Source organism: Chiloscyllium punctatum, chromosome 8 (assembly GCF_047496795.1).
Source record: "Chiloscyllium punctatum isolate Juve2018m chromosome 8, sChiPun1.3, whole genome shotgun sequence".
NCBI classification, from domain to species: Eukaryota; Metazoa; Chordata; class Chondrichthyes; order Orectolobiformes; family Hemiscylliidae; genus Chiloscyllium; species Chiloscyllium punctatum.
Window position 1 is genome coordinate 124,692,900 of NC_092746.1, and position 22,091 is coordinate 124,714,990.

General features: G+C 44.4%; 1 protein-coding gene across 1 annotated transcript in view; it reads left to right on the forward strand.

The window, feature by feature from the left end:
* The first annotated feature begins 833 nt into the window (after positions 1-833).
* The window catches only part of grinaa (glutamate receptor, ionotropic, N-methyl D-aspartate-associated protein 1a (glutamate binding)), an 89,783-nt gene continuing 68,525 nt past the window's right edge, over positions 834-22,091 (forward strand). Inside the window, exon 1 of the mRNA XM_072576424.1 lies at positions 834-1,046. The gene's annotated coding sequence lies outside the window, so the exon portion shown is untranslated. The remainder of the gene's footprint in view (positions 1,047-22,091) is intronic.

Sequence of the window (22,091 nt, forward strand, 5' to 3'; positions counted from 1 at the left end):
TCCCCCTCCCCCCACCCACCCCCCCATATCCCCCTCCCATCCCCATATATCCCCCTCCCATCCCCATATATCCCCCTCCCATTCCCATCCCCCCCACATCCTCATCCCCCCCATCCCCATTCCCCCCCCATGCCCATTTCCCCTCCCATCCCCCCATCCCCATCCCCCCATCCCCCCATCCCCATCCCCCCCATCCCCATCCCCCCATCCCCATCCCCCCATCCCCATCCCATCCCCCCATCCCCCCATCCCCATCCCCCCATCCCCATCCCCCCATCCCCCCATCCCCATCCCCCCATCCCCATCCCCCCATCCCCATCCCCCCATCCCCATCCCATCCCCCCATCCCCCCATCCCCATCCCATCCCCCCATCCCCCCATCCCCATCCCATCCCCCCATCCCCATCCCCCCATCCCCATCCCCATCCCCCCTATCCCCATCCCCATCCCCCCTCTCATCCCCATCCCCCCTCTCATCCCCCCTCTCATCCCCATCCCCCCTCTCATCCCCCCTCTCATCCCCATCCCCCCTCTCATCCCCCCATCCCCATCCCCCCACATCCCCTCCCATCCCCCCACATCCCCATCATCCCCCCATATCCCCCTCCCATCCCCCTCAATTCCCCCCCCCCATCCCCCTCAATTCCCCCCCCCCATCCCCCTCAATTCCCCCCCCCCATCCCCCTCAATTCCCCCCCCATCCTCCCCGGCGGTGAATGGCGCGCGCGCTCTCTCCCTCTCTCTCTCTCTCTAGGCGCGTGACCGCGCCGGCCGTCAGTGAAGCGGCTTCGAGCGGCGGAGTGACACCTGCGCTGAGGAGGAGGAGGAGGAGGAGGAGGAGGAGGGGGGAACGGCGATAACCCGCTCCACCGGGGGAAGGGAGGGTGCAGACAAGGCAAATTAACGGCAGTCAGCACAACCATTCTCTCCGTGAGGGGATAAAAACCCTCGGGAGGCAGCAGCTGCGGGGAAGAGGGACCCGTCCATCATCTCCGGGATTATCGTTACCGGAGAGAGAGAGAGAGAGAAAAAAACAACAAGCGGCGGTGAGTGACAGCGGCCACACTCTCACCGGGGGGTGGCTCTCGAACCTGTGTCCCCACCGGGATGGGTTTTGAGGAAAAAAATCAAATATTTCCATAATGACGGGGGTGGAAATGGGGCCTGAGCGGAGAGGCCGCTTTTAAAACCGAACCGGGGGGGGGTTCGGTTCCGAGATGGAAAGCCGCCGTCATCGCCGCGGAAAAAGGAGGGAGACTGAGAAGAAAACAAATCTCTGCGCGCGGATCCGTCGGTTGTTGGGTTTTGTTTTTGTCTCAGTAACGGGACAGGAATGTTGGGTTTCTCCTGTCCGTGTGGGAATTTTTTGGTGCGTCAGAGGCGGTGGGGAAGGGGATGATGAAGGAGCAGTTGGGTGTAGTGTCCACCCTGTGGACATGGAGCAAGATGGAGGAGCTGCGGGCTTCTGCTCGTCAGCCGCTCCCTGTCCCCCCGTCCCCAAGCACCTGTCCCTGATCCTGGACCCCCACCCCGACCCCGACCCCCACCCCCACCCCCACCCCCACCCCCACCCCCACCCCCACCCCCACCCTCACCCTCACCCTCACCCTCACCCTCACCCTGACCCCGTCCCCCAGCCCTGAACCCCACCCTCACCCTCACCCTGACCTTGTTCCCTCTACCCGAACACCACCACCCACCCCCTGTCCTTGACCCTGGACCCTGCCCCCCCTGACCCTGTCCCCCTCCCTCACCCCTGACCCTGTCCCCCAGGCCCTGAACTCCACCCTGACCCTGACCCTGTCCCTGTCCCCATTCCTGTTCCACTGCCCCCACCCCTGACCCTGTCCCCAATCACAATCCCCAGCCCTGAACCCCAGCTGCCTCTCGCCCCAACCCCAATCCCAGCTCTGAACCCCAGCTGCCTCCAACCCTGACCCCAATCCCAACCCTGAAGCCCAGCTGCCTCCCTCCCTGACCCCAATCCCAACCCACCTCTCATCCTGATCCCAACCCTAACCTCAACACCAATCCCAGCGCCCAATCCTAACTCCGACTGTGTGAGACAGCGTGTCTCGACTCAATGACTTACATTACATCCTTTCCCTCCCCAACAGTGTGTCTGTCTTGACTCAACTACTGACATTACATTTTCCTCCTTTTTCCCCTCCCCACACCACCAAGTGGTGGAGGGTGGCACTGTGGCTCAGTGGTTAGCACTGCTGCCTCACAGAAGGGTCCCAGGTTGATTCCGGCTCCAGGTGACTGAGTGGAGTTTGCATGTTCTCCATGTGTCTGTGTGGGGTTTCTTCCCACATTCCAAGATGTGCTGGTCAGGTGAATTGGCCAAGCTAAATTGTCCATAGTTGTCTCCCCCCATCCCACCGTGCGAGTCTCGACTCAACTGCTGACATTATATACTCCCTTGCCTGTCTGTGTAATGTGAGGCCAGTGGAGTGCCGCAAGGATTGGTGCTGGGTCCTCTCCTATTTGACATTTACATAAATGATTTGGATGCGTGCATAAGAGGTGCAGTTAGTAAGTTTGCAGATTACACCAAAATTGGATGTGTAGTGGACAGTGAAGATGGTTGCCTCGGATTACAACAGGATCTTGACCAGGTAAAAACAATGACTGCAGATGCTGGAAACCAGGTTCTGGATTAGTGGTGCTAGAAGAGCACAGCAGTTCAGGCAGCATCCAAGGAGCTTCGAAATCGACGTTTCGGGCAAAAGCCCTTCAGGAATAAAGGCAGTGAGCCTGAAGCGTGGAGAGATAAGCTAGAGGAGGGTGGGGGTGGGGAGAAAGTAGCATAGAGTACAATGGGTGAGTGGGGGAGGGGATGAAGGTGATAGGTCAGGTCAGGGAGGAGAGGGTGGAGTGGATAGGTGGAAAAGGAGATAGGTAGGACAAGTCCGGACAAGTCATGGGGACAGTACTGAGCTGGAAGTTTAGAACTAGGGTGAGGTGGAGGAAGGGGAAATGAGGAAACTGTTGAAGTCCACATTGATGCCCTGGGGGTGAAGTGTTGCGCGGCGGAAGATGAGGCGTTCTTCCTCCAGGCGTATGGTGGTGAGGGAGCGGCGGTGAAGGAGGCCCAGGGCCTCTATGTCCTCGGCAGAGTGGGAGGGGGAGTTGAAATGTTGGGCCACTGCGGTCTCGTCTACATTGGGGAGACTGAGTGCTTTAGGGAACATCTCTGGGACCCCCGCACCAATCAACCACACCTCCCCGTGGCCCAACATTTCAATTCCCCCTCCAACTCTGCTACTTTCTTCCCACCCCCACCCTTCTAGCTTATCTCTCCACGCTTGAGGCTAACTGCTTTTATTCCTGATGAAGGGCTTTTGCCCGAAACGTCGATTTCGAAGCTCCATGGATGCTGCCTGAACTGCTAGGATCTTGACCAGATGGGCCAATGGGCTGAGAAGTGGCAGATGGAGTTTAATTCTGGTAAATGCAAGGTGCTGCATTTTGGGACAGCAAATCTTAGCGGGACTTATACACTTAATGGTAAGGGCTTGGGGAGTGTTGATGTCCAAAGAGACCTTGGAGTGCAGGTTCATAGCTCCTTGAAAGTGGATTTGCAGGTAGATAGGATAGTGAAGAAGGTGTTTGTTATGCTTTCCTTTATTGGTCCGAGTATTGTATACAGGATTTGGGAGGTCATGTTGTGGCTGTAGTTGGGAGGTCATGTTGTGGCTGTACAGGACATTGGTTAGGCCACTGTTGGAATATTGCATGCAATTCTGGTCTCCTTCCCATCGGAATGATGTTGTGAAACTTGAAAGGGTTCAGAAAAGATTTACAAGGATGTTGCCAGGGTTGGAGCATTTGAGCTATAGGGTGAGGCTGAACAGGCTGGGGCTGTTTTACCTGGAGCGTCGGAGGCTGAGATAACTTTTGTACACCTCTATAAAGGTCATGAGAAGCATGGATAGGGTAAATAGTCAAATTCTTCTCCCTGGTGTCGGGGAGTCCAGAACTAGAGGGCATAGGTTTAGGGTGAAAGGGCAAAGATATGAAAGGGTCCTAAGGGGCAACTTTTTCACGCAGAGGGTGGTACATGTATGGAATGAGCTGCCAGAGGTTGTGGTGGAGGCTGGTACAATTGCAACATTTAAGAGGCATTTGGATGTGTATATGAATAGGAAGGGTTTGGAGGGATATGGGCCAGGCGCTGGCAGGTGGGACTAGATTGGGTTGGGATATCTGGTTGGCTTGGATGGGTTGGACTGAATGTTCTGTTTCTGTGCTGTACATCTCTATGACTCTCTTACTCTATTTACTGATGTTACATTCTTTCCCCCCGCCCCCCAAACTGTTGTTGGGTTCTGTATCGCTATCCCAGGTGTTTTCTGAGCTGGGTTTCATCTCCCCATGGTTTGCTGCCTTCCTCCAAGCACTTGTTCGTGAATGTTAGCCTATGTTAGTAGGCTGCCCATTTCATGAAAATTATTTTGATGTCTTTTTTTGTCAGTACAAAAACCCTTGCCTTTTCCTTAAAATGGTGTCAGCTTGCGTTTGAATGCCAATGTAATGAAGCTGTGACTTTTTAATGGTGTAAATTATTTGCAGTTCATTGGATTTTTTATTTCAAAAAATATACTGTTAAAAATGTGTGCATACATTATCACATGCAGTTCAGTTCTGTACAGTAACATCAAGTAGTCTTGCTGACGGGTCGTGCATGCGCCATTGTCATCTGATTAAAAGCATTCTATTGCTTGTATATTTGAGCTGTTCATTTGACACTGTTTAAAGGGTTGTGGGTAGAATTTTTTATGACTGACTAGAAGCCAAGCATTTACGAAGAGAAACAATGGCTGGGTCAAATTGAAACTGTTGGTCAAAGCCAAATTTTGCCACTCCTTAAATTGTAAATCAATATCCTGTGTGACAGTGGTACTTACACTTTAAATGTAGTAATTTGCAAATTGCTTAAGTGTTTAAGTGGTTATTTGTAAATTAGTGATGCATTTACTGACTGCTTTGCAGATTACCAATTTGGTTTGAGGTAATTTTGTGTGCATTGGGACAATTTATTTTCGTGCTTTATTACAATAAACTGCTATTGTAAGAAGTCTTATGCTTAGAAACATTAGTTCAAATCTCTTCCCTCACTTTGCAACTTTTAACTTGAAATGCAGTTTTACACACTAGTGTCCTTCATAATCAACTATTATATCTATTCTGTAAGTCCACTTTTTTTACACTTAAAAAATCCTCAATATAGTTTCCCTTCAGAATAATCTTGGTGAAACGATAAAGCCCTCTTGCTTTTAATGATTTATCTAAATAAAAGATCAGAACTACATTTTTGATAAGGGATAGCATTACAGCTGTGCTGAGGGAGGATATTCCAGGAAATACATCCAGAGAAGTTATTTGGGTGGAACTGAGAAATAAGAAAGGGATGATCACCCTATTGGGATTGTATTATAGACCCTCCAATAATCAGAGGGAAATTGAGAAACAAACTTGTAAGGAGATCTCAGCTATCTGTAAGAATGATAGGGTGGTTATGGTAGGGGATTTTAACTTTCCAAACATCAACTGGGGCTGCCATAGTGTTAAAGGTTTAGATGAAGAGGAATTTGTGTGTACAAAATTTTCTGATTCACTATATGGATGTACCTACTAGAGAAGGTGCAAAACTTGATCTACTCTTGGGAAATAAGGCAAGGCAGGTGACTGAGGTGTCAGTGGAGGAGCACTTTGGGGCCAATGACCATAATTCTATTAGATTTAAAATAATGATGGAAAATGGTAGACCAGATCTAAAAGTTGAAGTTCTAAATTGGAGAAAGGCCAATTCTGACGGTATTAGGCAAGAACTTTCAAAAGCTGATTTGGAGGCAGATGTTCGCAGGTAAAGGGATGGCTGGAAAATGGAAATCCTTCAGAAATGAGATCACAACAAGAATCCAGAGAAAGTATATTCCTGTCAGGGTGAAAGGGAAGGCTGGTAGGTATAGGGAATGCTGGATGACTAAAGAAATTGAGGGTTTGGTTAAGAAAAAGAAGGAAGCATATGTCAGGTATAGACAGGATAGATCGAGTGAATCCTTAGAAGAGTATAAAGGAAGTAGGAGTATACTTAAGAGGGAAATCAGGAGGGCAAAATGGGGACATGAGATAGCTTTGGCAAATAGAATTAAGGAGAATCCAAAGGGTTTTTACAAATATATTAAGGACAAAAGGATAACTAGAGAGAATGGGGCTCCTCAAAGATCAGCAAGGCGGCCTTTATGTGGAGCCACAGAAAATAGGGGAGATACTAAATGAATATTTTGCATCAGTATTTACTGTGGAAAAGGATATGGAAGATATAGACTGTAGGGAAATAGATGGTGACATCTTGCAAAATGTCCATATTACAGAGGAGGAAGTGCTGGATGTCTTGAAACAGTTAAATATGGATAAATCCCCAGGACCTGATCAGGTGTACCTGAGAACTCTGTGGGAAGCTAGAGAAGTGATTGCTGAGCCTCTTGCTGAGATATTTGTATCATATTATATTTGAGGTGCCGGAAGACTCTAGGTTGGCAAATGTGGTACCACTGTTTAAGAAGGGTGTTAAGGACAAGCCAGGGAACTATAGACCGGTGAACCTGACCTTGGTAGTGGGCAAGTTGTTGGAGGGAATCCTGAGGGACAGGATGTACCTGTATTTGGAAAGGCAAGGACTGATTAGGGATCGTCAACATGGCTTTGTGCGTGGGAAATCATGTCTCTCAAACGTGAATATTTTGAAGAAGTAACAAATATGATTGAGGGCAGAGCAGTAGATGTGATCTATATGCACTTCAGTAAGGCATTCGACAAGATTCCCCATGGGAGACTGACTAGTAAGGTTAGATCTCATGGAATGCAGGGAGAACTAGCCATTTGGATACAGAACTGGCTCAAAGGTAGAAGACAGAGGGTGGTGGTGGAGGGTTGTTTTTCAGACTAGAAGCCTGTGACCAGTGGAGTGCCACAAAGATCGGTGCTGGGTCCTCTCCTTTTTGTCATTACACAAATGATTTGGATGCGAGCATAAGAGGTACAGTTAGTAAGTTTGCAGATGACACCAAAATTGGAGGTGTAATGGACAGTGAAGAGGGTTACCTCAGATTACAACAGATCTGGACCAGATGGGCTGATGGTAATTCAGATAAATGCGAGGTGCTGCATTTTGGGAAAGCAAATCTTAGCAGGACTTATACACTTAATGGTAAGGTCCGAGGGAGTGTTGCTGAACAGAGACCTTGGAGTGCTTGTTCATAGCTCCTTGAAAGTGGAGTCGCAGGTAGATAGGATAGTGAAGAAGGTGTTTAGTATGCTTTCCTTTATTGGTCAGAGTATTGAGTACAGGAGTTGAGAGGTCATGTTGCAGCTGTACAGGACATTGGTTAGGCCACTGTTGGGATATTGTGTGCAATTCTGGTCTCCTTCCTATCGGAACAATGTTGTGAAACTTGAAAGGGTTCAGAAAAGATTTACAAGGATGTTGCCAGGGTTGGAGGATCTGAGCTACAGGGAGAGGCTGAACAGGCTGAGGCTGTTTTCCCTGGAGCGTCGGAGGCTGAGGGGTGACCTTATAGAAGTTTACCAAATTGAGGGGTATGGATAGGATAAATAGGCAAAGTCTTTTCCCTGGGGTTGGGGAGTCCAGAACTAGAGGGCATAGATTTAGGGTGAGAGTGGAAAGATATGAGACCTGAGGGGCAATTTTTTTCACGCAGAGGGTGGTATGTGTATGGAATGATCTGCCAGAGGAAGTGGTGTAGGCTGGTACAATTGCAACATTTAAGAGGCATTTGGATGGGTATATGAATAGGCAGGGTTTGGAGGGATATGGGCTGGGTGCTGGCAGGTGGAACTAGATTGTGTTGGGATATCTGGTTGGCATGGACTGGTTGGACCCAAGGGTCTGTTTCCATGCTGTACATCTCTATGACTCTAGATGGTGGCCACCTAAACAGTGCTTTGTCTTATGTATTTTAATAATTCTAGCTACTTTTTTATTTAATGCACCATTCATTCCATTGGATTAGATCCCAGTAGAAACGCTTCCCTTTGCAATCTTTGTAATTCAGTGCTAAGAGACTGGGCAAAACTGTGGCCGAAGTTCAACATGAACAAGTGCAAGGTTGCCCACTTTGGACCAAAAAAGAATACTTCAAGGAACTTTCTGGACCATATGAAGTCAACTACATTGGATCCAAAGAGACTTGTGTTCAAATGCATAGGTGTTGAAAATGTGATGAAGAGATGTAGAAAATATCAAGAAAGCTAATGGAATGCTAGCCTTTATGTTTAGACTGGAGTACAAGGATGCAGAATTTGTGCTGCGCTATACAAGGTCCTGGTTAGATTCCATTGGAGTACTTTGGGCAGTGCACATCTTACAAAGGATATATTGGCCTATAGACAAATGATGTCCTAGACTTGAGTTATGAGGAAAGATTAAATAAATTGGGTCTGTTTTGTCTAGAATTTTGAAGGTCAAGGGGTGATTGATCCAAGCCTTAAAGATATTACAGGAAAAGACAGGGTAGATAAAGAAAGAAACTGTTTCCATGAGGGATTCTTGAACTAGGGGGCATAGTCTGAAAATTGGGGCCAGACCACTGGAGATATTAGGAAGCGCATCTACACAGGTTGTTTAGAATGCTCTCCCACAAATGAGAATTGATGCAAGAACAGGAGTTTTCATCTGAAACATTTTTAAGCAAAAGGAATATGGGTTAAAGGTAACAATGTGGAATTAGGCAAAAAATCAGCCATGACCTCAATGGGTAGTAGAATAGGCTTGAACGGCCAAATAGCCTCTTCCTGTTCATTTTTTAAAAAATGGTCTTGTACTCATGGGTTAGAATCCTACCACAGCAGATGGTGAAATTGAGTTTAATAATAATTAGAAAAGGTAGTCTGCTGTATTATACTTTTTAAAATGAATCAGATGGGCTTTTCTTTTAATATCTCTCATGGAAGAAAACCTGCCATCCTTACCTGGGCTGGCCTATTGGTGACACCAGATGTGCTGCAATGTGGTTGAATGTATTGCCTATTAGTTTACTGAGGATGGGTAACAAAACAAATGAAGTTGTTCTCCCACAGTGATTTTTTTTTAAGAAAATCACTTTGACCAAGCTTTTGTGATTGGGCATTTTGTTATGGAAGCTTGCTGTGAAATGCATTATGTAAGTCACTACACAAAGCAGTTTAGCAATGTTACATATTTTGTTGCCGTCTCGTTTAGTTGGCCCCCACCCCCACTCTGCTTGATGTGCCTGGAATGAAAAAATATAGACTTTGTGTGGGAGAGTTGTGGTTCAAGAGTTTTTTGAGCAAGTCACAAAGATGATACAACAGGGCTGAGTATTGTCTACATGAACTTTTTAGCAAGAACTTTTTAGCAAGTACTTTGACAAGGTTCCTGAGGTTCATAGAAGATGAATCACTATTAGATCCACGGGTCATACAGTCTAAGACTGTGGTGAAAGGGTATTTTTCTAACTGGAGATCTCATGATCGCAGGGATCAGTGGTGCCCACTGTTTGTTTCAAATCGTTTCTGTTACAATGGAGATGGCAAGTGTGATGCTGGAAAGGCACAGTAGGTCAGACAGCACCTGAGGAGCAGGAGAAGCTATATTTCAGGTGTAAGCCCTTCAGCAATTTCTGAAGGGCTTTTACCTGAAAGGTCAATTCTCCTCCTCTGTTGCGTGACCTGTGCTTTTTTTTTCAGCATCTGCAGTCGTCATTTCTCCCAACAAGGCAGGTGATCTGATCAGTAAATTTTGTGAACAAGATTTGGGGATCAGTGGACAGTGAGGATTTCCAGAGGATACAGCAGAATTATAGGTAGGCTAGACACTTGGATGGCAGATGGAATTTAATCTGGACAAATGGGAGGTGATTCATTTTGGAAGAGCTAATTGTCAGAGGCTTACAGCAAGAAACAGACCCATTGGTCCAAATGGTCCACACTGACCAGATATCCCAATCTAGGTAATCTCATTCCACCAACCTTTTTAGAGTCACAGTCATATAGCATGGAAACAGACCCTTTGGTCTAACCAGTCCATGCTGAACATAAACCCAAACTAAAGTGGTCCCACCCACCTGCTTCTGGCACATGTTCCTCCACATCTTTCCTATTCATATATCTAAGTAAATGTCTTCTAAACATTGTGCCCACACCCACCACTTCCTCAGGAACTTCATTTCACATGCAAACAGCCTTCATTTTTTTTAAAAAGAAATTGCCCTGATGTATTTTTAAAATCTGTACCTTTTCATTATTTTATAAGCTTCTATCAGGTCACCTTTCAACCTCCTGCACTTGTATCCCTCTAAACCTTTCCTGTGCATACACCCTCCAGATGCTTTATAAATGTTGTAATTGTACCAGCTTCCTCCACTTCCTTTGGCAAATGGGGCTAAAGTAATTTAGGATATCTGGTCAGCATGGATGAGTTGGGCTGAAGGATCTGTTTCTATGCTGTATGACTGTAGCTGTGTATATTTCAATAAAATAGTGCCATGATAAAGCCAGCAGCTGCAAAGCAGTCAGTTAATCTTTGTTGGAGTGGCCTTTAAAACTTTTTTTCAGGACTAAATTTTAAGTTAGGAGGTAAAAACAATGACTGCAGATGCTGGAAACCAGATTCTGGATTAGTGGTGGTGGAAGAGCACAGCAGTTCAGGCAGCATCCAAGGAGCTTCGAAATCGACGTTGGCAAAAGCCCTTCATCAGGAAGGGCTTTTGCCAGAAACGTCGATTTCGAAGCTCCTTGGATGCTGCCTGAACTGCTGTGCTCTTCCACCACCACTAATCCAGAATAAATTTTAAGTTAGTTGGGCAAATCATATTGAACTGCTTTGAATCTCCTTTATGGTGGCTCAGTGGTTAGCATTGCTGTTTCACAGCACCAGGGACCTGGGTTCACTTCCTGCCTCTGGCCACTATCTGGGAAGTTTGCACATTCTTCCCGTGTCTGTGTGGATTTCCTCCCACAATCCAAAGAAGTGCTGATCAGATGAATTAGCTGTGCTAAATTGCCCAGAGTGTGAGTGTATTAGGCGGGGCTAAATGTATGGGAATGGGTCTGGATGGGTTACTCTTTGGAGAGTCTGTGTTGACGAATTGGGCTAAATGACCTGTTCACACTGTAGGGAATCTAATCTAATGGAAGATAGTATGATTGTAATAGTTTGGATTTTGAAAAGGCAGTTAACCAACTGCTATGTAACTGGCTGGTCAGTGAAGTTTTGAGTTGATAGAATGAAAGGAAGAGCGGCAACATGGCTATCAAGACTTAATGATGCAATAATCTTTTTTTCAAACTGGGTAACATTTTATAGTCTTTCATGAGAATGGTTGAAGAGGTTAGAAACTTTAGCTATAAGGATAGATTGGAGGGTTGTTTTCCTTTTAGAAAGGTAGCTTAACTGTAGATTTGATAGAGGTGCTCCGAATCATGAGGGATTTGTCAGCATTACAAGGGAATCTTATTTTTGGTAGGCAAACATGAGAATCAGATGAACATGCTTCTTTGCCAAAGAAGCATTGGCGTCATGAGAAAATGTTTTTAGTGATTCTATCTCAATGAAACAATTAAAATCATTATGGGGTTCAGAAGTACTGCCCATGGGTACTGAACAGCTGTAATATTGGAAATGTGTTATGCCAGCAGAAAAGATCTCCCAGATGTGGTTGGGGAGGGGATCTAATGTGCTTCTCCATGTTCTCCTCTTCCCCCTACCATCTTCCTGGGTCCCTTATGAAAATCAAAGTTCCTTTGACACCATCCCCATCAAACTCTTCCAAGATAAGGATCTGAAGGCATTAAAACAAAATGACGCTCCTTTTGATTCTTCTGGAAGTCCAAAATAATAAGTGAAACAGTCTCACCTGAGGCAATGTGTTAAAATCAAACGTGATTGAATAAGTTGTTTACAGACTGAAACAAAGCTAGTAAACTAAAATAACACTGCCTGGGCTGATAGTGCACCCAGCACCTGTGGTGCGCACTGGTCTCGGGGCTTTGATCATGCTGATGAGTGCAACATAGATAGCAGTTAAAAAGGCAGCCATGTTGCTGTAGATCTGGAGTCACATGTAGACTAGAGCAGGCAAACTTCCTTCCTCAAAATGCAACAGTGAAGTCGATGGATTTGTTTTCGAATAGTCACCTGCTTACGTGGTGGTTATTAGTGTTGTTCAGTACCATAGCAATAACCTGGAGTTTTGAGTTACCAGTGCAATGACACTATTGGTACACCACCATTTTCTCCATACTTGAATAAATATTGTGGCAATGCTGGTTATTAAAATTGCAAAGTTTTAAATGCAAGCTAATTGTACTGTATGTAATAGTGCATGCTTCTTTTTATGTATCAAATTATACATGAATGCCAACATTCAGTGAAACTGAGCTTTTAATTTCTCCATTATGCACAGTTCCTAAGTATTTTAATGTTGAAATCTGTCACAGTACTATCAAGTGGATGAGTTGCTTTTGGCTCACTCCTGCCCTTTTTCTTTCTCCTCTTCTCCACCTCATCTAAAAAAAATTTGCTGGGAAAATGGGATAAGGTTTTGTGTTGTACATCTGAGTAGTTATGTGATTTTGTTTTTATACTAGTCAAAAACCATAAGCTGAGGGCAGACCATTTTCTGTGCCATAAACATGCCTCTATCATTGGCAGATATAATCCATATCAGTTTTTTTTTGGGAGGGTAAGTGATTATCTCCCAGCTGTTGAAACTGCTACAATGTCTTTTGAGTTAATGCACTGAGGCAGAAAGGCTTCATTTAATACTGAAATTTCAGAAGGAATTTCAGCAAGTCTAAAGATGGTACAGTTGCAACACTTTAAAAGGCATCTGTGTGGGTATAAGAATAGGAAGGGTTTGGAGGGATACGGGCTGGGTGCTGGCAGGTGGGACTAGATTGGGTCGGGATATCTGGTTGGCTTGGACTGAAGGGTCTGTTTCCATGCTGTATATCTGACTGAGGTGAGGCCATCAGAAACAAGTTTCATTCTTTTTTTGAGGACCCCCGGGAAGGCTGGTTACTTTTAAAACAAAAATAATTGTACAGTGAGGAAACCACTTTTAGACACTGTATTCAAGATTTGCTTGCTGTCTGTTACTATTTTGTAGATTCTGAAAAGAATTATTGAAAACAAGGGGCCAGTACCCCTTGTACCCAAATGTTTCACATAAGGGGATCATACCTAGTCAATATTGGTTGCAAGTGAAAACTGGTACAAGTGGGTACTGAAGATGGGCTTTTCAATGGAGAAATGCAATTATTTAGAGGAGGGAAGGCTACTGGAAAATCTAAAAGCTGTATGCCGGAACAAAATGAGTAGGTGAGATATTAAAGAGTTAACTTGCTTTACTGACCCGCAATAAATTGAGTGCCCCGGGGGTAAGGTGACGTGCCTTTATATGTGGGAGGTTTACACAGCCATTTCCTTGCCATTCAGGGATGATTTACATTTTCATCCAGAAATCAATAAAACATTACAGTTGGGATTTAACTACTCCTCTATAGTTACAAAAAACAATTTGCAACTGATTCACCATTAAGGGATGACTTGCATTTCATTGTTTCTGGAGGTGGGATGGTCATTGCATTGTATCTTGAGTGGAATGTGACTGAGGGGATGGCTGAGGGGATGTCTTGTGGGCAATACTACCTGTGGTGTTGAGAGTTTTGTATAAATAAAAGACTGTTTCCTTTGTTCAGTGAGAGCTTTTGCCTCAACCCCGTAAGCTCTGTGAGGTGTGTTAAAGGTTCCTCCAGAAAACTTGTACTGTACTGTGCTTAATAAATTTTAGTTGCTTGTTCACAATGTTGCAGTTGCATCAAGTGTGTAAGAATCTAACGTAGGTGGTTTGGCCCTTTTGAGAAAAATTTAAGTATGAATATAGAAGGCAAGACCATGTAAGCTTAAACAGTGAATCTAGAGCAAATGTGCCTTTTGAGATCAAGCCATTGACTGAAATCCTGTTTAACTGGGGAGGAGGAGGTCAAACATAACAGTCTAAAAAGAGCTAGAAGCATTCTAGAAAGTGCTTTAACAAAGATCAGGAATACTGCCTGAAACCCTGATTAGGAAGTTTTTGTGGCTATGAACTCAGATTTTTAAAAAAAATCTACAAAGCTGTAGAAAATTTAGACAAACATATGAAAAGTGGGGGCCAGGCAGCCTTATCACAGGTGGATACTCTTAGAATAGAGTGTTTTAGGAAGACACAAAATGCTAAAATATGACTAATGTCTAGTGGTTTTGAAGATAAATTGGGGGAACTGATTTACTGATGACAAGGAAAGCAACTTTAAATGTTAGCAACTGGTGCCTGCGAATATGAATCTATTAGCCATAGAATTAATTGATTTTTATTATTGAATGCATTTCTGCAGGTAGATTTGCTTAAATGAAATACCTTGTGTACCTCCAAACAGGAACCGAATGCAGTGGCGTTGTTCTGAACGTGTGTGTGGTCTAAATAATGCCTCTAGAGGTTTGTACTTCTCAGTACAGTCTATTATTAAAATTTAGTTATCTTCAGTTAGTAGCAGGTCTTTTAACTATGCCATGAGAAGCAGCTTGCAGATTTTTTTGCAGGAATGGAACCATGAATTTGAAAATTGTCAAATGGATTTCAGACCTGAATATTAAAACTGGAAGTCAGGTTTCTAGGACTTTTGAATAGATTAGATTCTAAATTGGACAATGGATTGAATGTCATTTGCATCAGCAATCTTGTTTGAAAAATGTTAACACCAGTGCTGTTAGTCAAAGAACGGTTCACAAAGATGTAACTTCATAAATTCTCTCTTCTGGTGAACAAAAACTCAAATATTGAAATTGGAGCATTATGATTTGAGAGTGAGGAGCCAGAAACAAAATCCAAAGTTGATGGATGAACTCGGGTATGGCAACATCTATGGTGAGAGTTAACTTTTTGGATCCAGCGAGCTTTCCTCAGAACTGATTATAAGCCAGGAACAATTAGTGTATATATGTTGAAAAATGAGTTTGAGCCAAGAGGGGGGGGATAAATGGTTGGACAGAAGAAGTGGTAAACGTCAGCTGAAGAGAATGAATAGCTGCTAAGGGGGACCATTAGTAACTGACAGTGGGATAGGAAGGTAAGCTCAGCGTGGGCTCTGTTAGAACACTGTAGCAAGCTTGAGACGGGAAATACGGTGCTGTGTTGAAATGGTGGGCAACCAGAAGCTCTGGATCATTTTTGTGGACAGGTGTTTTTCTGTTCTGCAAAGTGGTTGTCCAGTCTGTGTCCCATTCTTTGTGGAGGAGTCCACATTGAGCCTGAAAATTGATTTTAGTGATGCTTGTGTTGATCTGAGTTGGATTCTAAAGTGGAGGGGATGTTTTTTTTCGCTGTTGGGAAAATGAGGTAAATTTCCTTTTTTAGCTTGAAGCTAAAACTATCCAAAGGTACTCAAATTTTAGCGGCAGAAGCTCTTGCTCTTGATAAGGAGTAAATATAACACTTTTTATTAGCAAAAGCATTCAGAAGTTCTGATGGGATCCAGCAGCTATTTTAGTGCTATGATGAAATATCACTGTAGGGTATTAGATACTGATGAAGCAACCTGTGACAGCTTAGTAGTCATGGTTCTTTTTAAGAAAAAAAACAGAAATACAAGCACAGCAACAACACAAAATAACCAAATAAGCGAGGTATGCTGGGAATGCCTCAGCCAAGACAGAAGTCTGTCTGGAGGCAGGTCTTGTAACATTCGAGCCCAGGCAGTTGAAAACCAAAGAGGTACCAGAACACATTTTGTGTGAAAGGCTCAGGAATGAGGCTGGGAGCCTCTGGGGTGGAGAGAGAAATGGGGTGGGGTTGGGGGGCAAAGGTAGCTGAGTGCATTTGGTGGATGGAGGTGGGGGTAAAGGTGATAGGTCAGAGAGGAGGCTGTGCCCATGTGTCTTGGTCTCCCTGGCTAATGGAAACAAATTCCCAGTGTCCACACTTTTTAAACCATGCATTATGTTAAGTTTTCTATTGGATCTCCCTTCGACCTTCTAAACTGGAATGAATATGATTCCAGGATCCTCAACTGTTCATTGTATGTTAGGCCTACCATTCCAGGCATCATTCGTGTGAAATCTCAGCTGGATACGCTCCAGTACCAGAATGTCCTTCATAAGGTGTGGGGCCCAAAATTGGACACAGTATTCTAAATGGGGCCTAACTAGTGCTTTATAAAGTCTTAGAAGCACATCGCTGCTTTTATACTCCAACCCTCTTGAGATAAATGACATTACATTTGCTTTATTAATCATGGGCTCAACCTGCAAGTCAGCCTTGAGAGAATTCTGGGCTTGCACTCCCAGATCACTTTGTACTTTGGCTTTGAGATTTTTCACTGTTTAGGAAATAGTCTATGCCTATATTCTTTTTTTTTCCAAAGTGCGGGCCCACACATTTGTTCACGTTGAATTTCATCCGCCACTTCCTGGGCCACTCTCCTAGACTGTCTAAATCTTTCTGCAGCCTCCATACCTCAGTACTACCTGCCTGTCTGCTTAACTTCATATCATCGGTGAACTTTGCCAGAATGTCTCCAGTCCCTTCATCCAGATCATTAATATATAAACAGCTGCGGCCCCAACACTGAACCCTGTGGGACACCACTTGTCACCAGCTGCCATTCTGAAAAAGAACCTTTTTTTTTATATATCAATTCTCTGCCTTCTGTTGGACAGCCAATCCTCAATCCATGCCAGTAGCTCACCTTAACACCATGGGTCCTCACCTGATGCAGCAGCCTCTTGGCCTTTTGGAAGTCTAGATAGATAACATCCACTGGGTTTCCCTGGTCTAATCTACTTGTTACCTCTTCAAAGAATTCTAACAGGTTTGTCAGGCATGACCTCCCCTTACTAAATCCATGCTGACTCGTTCTAATCTGACCCTGCACTTTCAAGAATTTAGAACTCTCCTTAACGATGGATTCTGGAATTTTACCAATCGGCCTTTAATTTTCCATCTTTTGTCTTGATCCTTTCCTGAACTAGGGGGTTACAGCAGTGATTTCCCCCCCAATCATCTGGGATTTTCCTTGACTCATGACTTTTGAAAGATCACAACCAATGCCCTTGCTGTTTCCTCAGCCACCTCCCTCAGAACTCTAGGATGTAGCCTATCAGGGCCAGGGGATTTATCAATTTTTAGACCTTTTTAGATTTTCTAGCACTGTCTCTTTTGTAATGGCGACCGTACTCAACTCTGCCCATGACTCTTTGTTCAGATATTACTCGTGTCCTCCACTGTGAAGACTGATGTAAAGTACTTCAGCTATTTTCTTATCTCCTATCACAAGTCTTCCTACATCAATTTTGAGTGGCCTAATTTCTCCTTTTGTCTCTTGTTTGTTTCTTATGTATTGAAAGAAACTGTTACTATTGTTTCTAATATCACTGGCTAGTTTACCTTCATACTTGATCCTCACCTTCCTTATTTCTCTTTGTTATCCTCTGTTTTTGTAGTCTTCCCAATCTTCTGATTTTTTCCTAGTGCTCTTGGCCACTTTATAGGCTCTTTTTCTTTGATATATTTCCTGACTTTCTTTTGTTAGCCATGTCTAACTCCACCTCCCCACCCCACCCCGATAATCTTTCTTTGAGATGAGCCTCTGTACTGTGTCCTCAATTACACCCAAAACTCCTGCTGTTGTTACTCTACTGTCTTCCCCACTAGGCTGTGCTTCCATCAATTTGTCAGTTTCTCTCTCTCATGCCCCTCTCATTACCTTTTTATTTAACTAACACCATTACATCTGATTTTGCCTTCTCTCTTTCAAACTGCAGACTGAACTCATCATATTATGACCACTGCCTCCTAAGTGTTCCTTACTTTAAGAACTTTTATAAAAGTCTGGCTCATTGCATAACATTAAATCCAGAATAGCCTGCTCCCTTGTTGGCTCAATGACCAGCTGTTCCAAAAAGCCATCCTGTAAGCAATCCATGAATTCCCTTTCTTTGGGTCCACTGGCAACATTATTCACCCAGTCCACATGCATATTGAAGTCCCCCATGATCACAGTCACCTTGCCTTTCTGACATGCTCTATCTATTTCCTGGTACATTTTGCACCTGTGGTCCTGGCCACTTGGGAGGTCTGTATCTAAGTCCCATTCTGGTTTTTTGCCTTTGTGGTTCCTCAACACCACCCACACAAACCCCACATCATCTGACCCTATGTCATTTAGTGCCATAGATTTAATTTCATTCTTAACTAACAAGGCAACCCTGCCCCCCTGCCCACCTCCCCTGTCTTTTCAATAAGTTGTAAATCCTTGGATGTTTAACAGCCAGTCTTGAACTACCTGCAACCATGTATGTGATTCCTACCACATCATTCACAATGATTTGTGCCATTAATTCATCTACTTTATGAATACTATTCATAATTCAGTTAAAGTGCCTTAATGCTAATTTTCTTATCCTCATGATTGCCAGCATCTGTAGTAATATGTCCTAAGCTATCAATCCTTTTGCTTCATTCCCAGTCTGACCTGCTTATCTTTCTACTTGACTCCATACTCCCTGTTGCTTTCCTTTTCTCTTCTCCATCCCCCTCTTTCTCCCCCCCCCCCCCCCGCCTCCTCCGCCTCGACGCAGTCTCCACCTGAACCAATCTGTACAGATTGGCATCAGTTCCACAACCAATGCTTGTGTCCCATGAAATGCAATCCCTCTTTCCCACACCAATCTTAGCCATTTGTTTACTTCCCTACTTTTCTTAACCCTATGCCAATTAGCACGTGGCTCAGGCAGTAATCCAGAGATTATGACCCTCAAGAACCCTTCAGCTATTTTTTTATTTCCTATCACAAGTCTTCCTACATCAATTTTGAATTCTTCCATTTCCTTCCTAGTGCTTGTTACTCCCCAAACAAGTCGTCCTTTCTAGCATTGCCTATATTGTTAGTGCCAACGTGGATCACAACAACTGGATCTTCTCCCTCCCATTCCAATATCTTTTTAAAAGCCAGTCGGAGATGTCCTTCACCCTGGCACCGGGCAGGCAACACATCATACGGGATCCTGATCTGGTCTGCAAGAGGATACTATCTGTCCCCCTAATTATAGAATTCCCTCTTACAACTGCTTGTCTTTTTTGCTTCCCTCTCTTGAATGGCCTTCTGTACCATGGTGCTGTGTCAGCTGGCTCATCCTGTCCACAGCTCTTTTCCTAATCCATAGGGGAAGCAAAAATCTCATACCGTTGGGCAAGGTAGAGGGCTGATGCTCCTCCACTCCTGTATTCAGAATCCCTGTACGAGCCTCAACTACAGTCACACCATGTTGTTCCTGATCGCTAACTGAATTTGAATTACTTAATCTACTGTGTGTGACTGCCTCCTGAAACAAAGCATTCAGGTAACTCTTTTCCCCCTCCCGAATGTGCTGCAGTGTTTGAAGCTCTGATTCCAGATCATCATTTCTGATCCAGAGTTCTTCCAGCAACCAACACTTGCTGCAGATGTGGTCACTGTCATTTACAATGGAATCAGCTAGCTTCTGCATCACATAGCTGCAGCACATCACCTGTCCAGCCATCTCTACTTATTTAATTTATGCAAATTAGAGTTAAGTAATTTCTAGTACTTTTCTATGGTCTTATTCAACTAACCAACTAATAGTAAACTCTTAATCAATCTCTCAATACACAAGAAGTATCAATTGAAACGTCTTCCCTTAGCAACACACAAGTCCTCCTTTTTTTTTGGTTAGAGGACGACGACGGGTGGGAGACACTACATCTGTGGCTCTGGATTAAGCTGCTGCCCAAATATACACCCAGCAGCAGTCCTCTGCACCTTGCAGTGGCCACTCCCTCTGCTGCTCCTGTTCTCGTGCTCTCTTCCTGGCAGCCCTCATTCCTCTCTGCCCTCCCTCCTTGCTGCTCTAAAAATGGAGACCTGGAGGAGTTCTGTCCTTGTTGTGTTTGGAGGGGTGGGGTTTGAGGGCAGAGGTGCAGGATGTGGATGAGGTACATTGGAGGGCATTGTCAACCATGTGAGAAGGGAAATTGTGGCCTTGAAAGGAGGAGGCCATCCGGTGTGTTCTGTGGTGGGACTGGTCTTCTTGGGAACAGATGTGGCGGGGGAATTGGGATAACCTGTCCTGGGCTTCCCACATAGATGTGATTGGTCAAGAAAGCACAATAATGCCTCTTAGGCAGTTCAGGAAATTTGGCGTGTCCATAAGGACCCTCGCCAACTTATACACTGTAGAAAGCATATTGTCTATCTGTATGTGCAAAACAACTTAGTATGACAACTGCTCTGCCCACGGCAGCAAGAAACTACAGGAGGTTGTGTGCGCAGCCTAGACCATCATGGAACCCAACCTTCTATCCGTGGATTAGACTAGAGTGGTGCTGGAAAAGCACAGCCAGTCAGGCAGCATCCGCTGATGAAGGGCTTTTGCCCGAAATGTCGAATTTTTTTTCCCTGCTCCTCAGATGCTGCCTGTCTGGCTGTGCTGTTCCAGCACCACTCTGATCTAGACTGATTTCCAGCATCGGCAGTACTCGCTTGTTCCTAGATGATTCTATCCATGGACTCCCATTTTATATGGCCCATTCAGTGGAAAGGCTGCTAATGTTATCAAAAACCCATTGCACCCTGGTAATGCTCTCCTAAAGCCTCTTCCTAAAGGCAGAAGATAGAAGCCTAATTAAATGAAATCAACCGTGATAACACCACTTAATTCAATGTCCTTGATTGGTCAAACCCTTGGAAAATTTGAGAAGGTAGCAGGAAGGTGCAAAAACCTGGCCCTGACAGGCATTGACCTAAGCCCACTTCATAGCCTAACTGGGGATATGTATGGACATGACAGAGACCAGAGCAGCTTGCCCTCTGAGAAGAGACACAGATGAAATCAACCAGTGAAGAGTGAAATGGACCAAAGATTTGTGGTTAGTACTGCTGCCTCACAGCACCAGGGTTCAATTCCCACCTCAGGCGATGTGTGGAGTTTACACATTCTCCCTGTGTCTGCGTGGGTTTCCTCCCACAATCCAAAAATGTGTAAGCTAGGTGAATTGGCCATGCTAAATTGCCCGTGGTGTTAGGTGAAGGAGTAACTGTAGGGGAATGGATCTGGATGGGTTGCGGGTCGGTGTGGACTTGTTGGGCTGAAGGGCCGGTTTCCACACTAAGTAATCTAATCTAATTTGTTGAACTAGCAAAGTTTACAAGTATTTGAGAAGCATTTAAATTGCTAAAGAATCACATAATTGAGATGTTAAAATTGTAAAGTTTTTAATTCTTTTGTTATCTTTGAATAAAGTGACTTCCTGCTAGTTCATGGTGTCATCCTTTCCCTGATGCCAGCAAAGATACCTGGGTAAATTAATATCATGTATAATGGTTGAGGATTCTAGAGCTGCCCTGTTCCAGTCAACACCACATAATTCTGTGAACGAAACACCATTGCAGATTGGTTTATTGTCATCTTAAAATAAATTGAGAAACGTCAACTCTCCTCTTCAGATGCTGCCCGACCGGCTGTGCTTTTCCATCATTGCCCTTTTTATATTCCTATGTTTGTCTAAAAGTCTTTTAAATGCCCCGATCATATCTGCCTCCACTGCTGCACTTGGCAGTGTGTTCCAGACTCGTACCACTGTTTTTCAAAAAAAAACTTACCTTCATCTCCTTTTGAACTTTGTCCCTCTTTTTAAATGCTTGCCCACTAGTTTTAGACATTTTTACACAGGTGTCCTCAAGTGAGTGGTGAGAGGATAAGGTAAACATTTGACCAATACTTCAAGTATTTTTTTAATTTACAAAGTTCTTTAAAATTAAAGATCCTCTAGAGCAGCCATCTTAAAGGTTAAGAATACTGCTGTGAAACTGCAAGAATTTATTAAATAAATCTGGCACGTAACCAATTAATTTAAGTCTGATATCTAATATTCCCTAAAATAAAACCAAGAACTGCAGTTGCTGGAGAAACTAGTGTGGCAGGAACATGGAAAAGGTAAATGACGAGGTCTTGGGGGTGGGGGAGTTCAGAACTCTAGGGC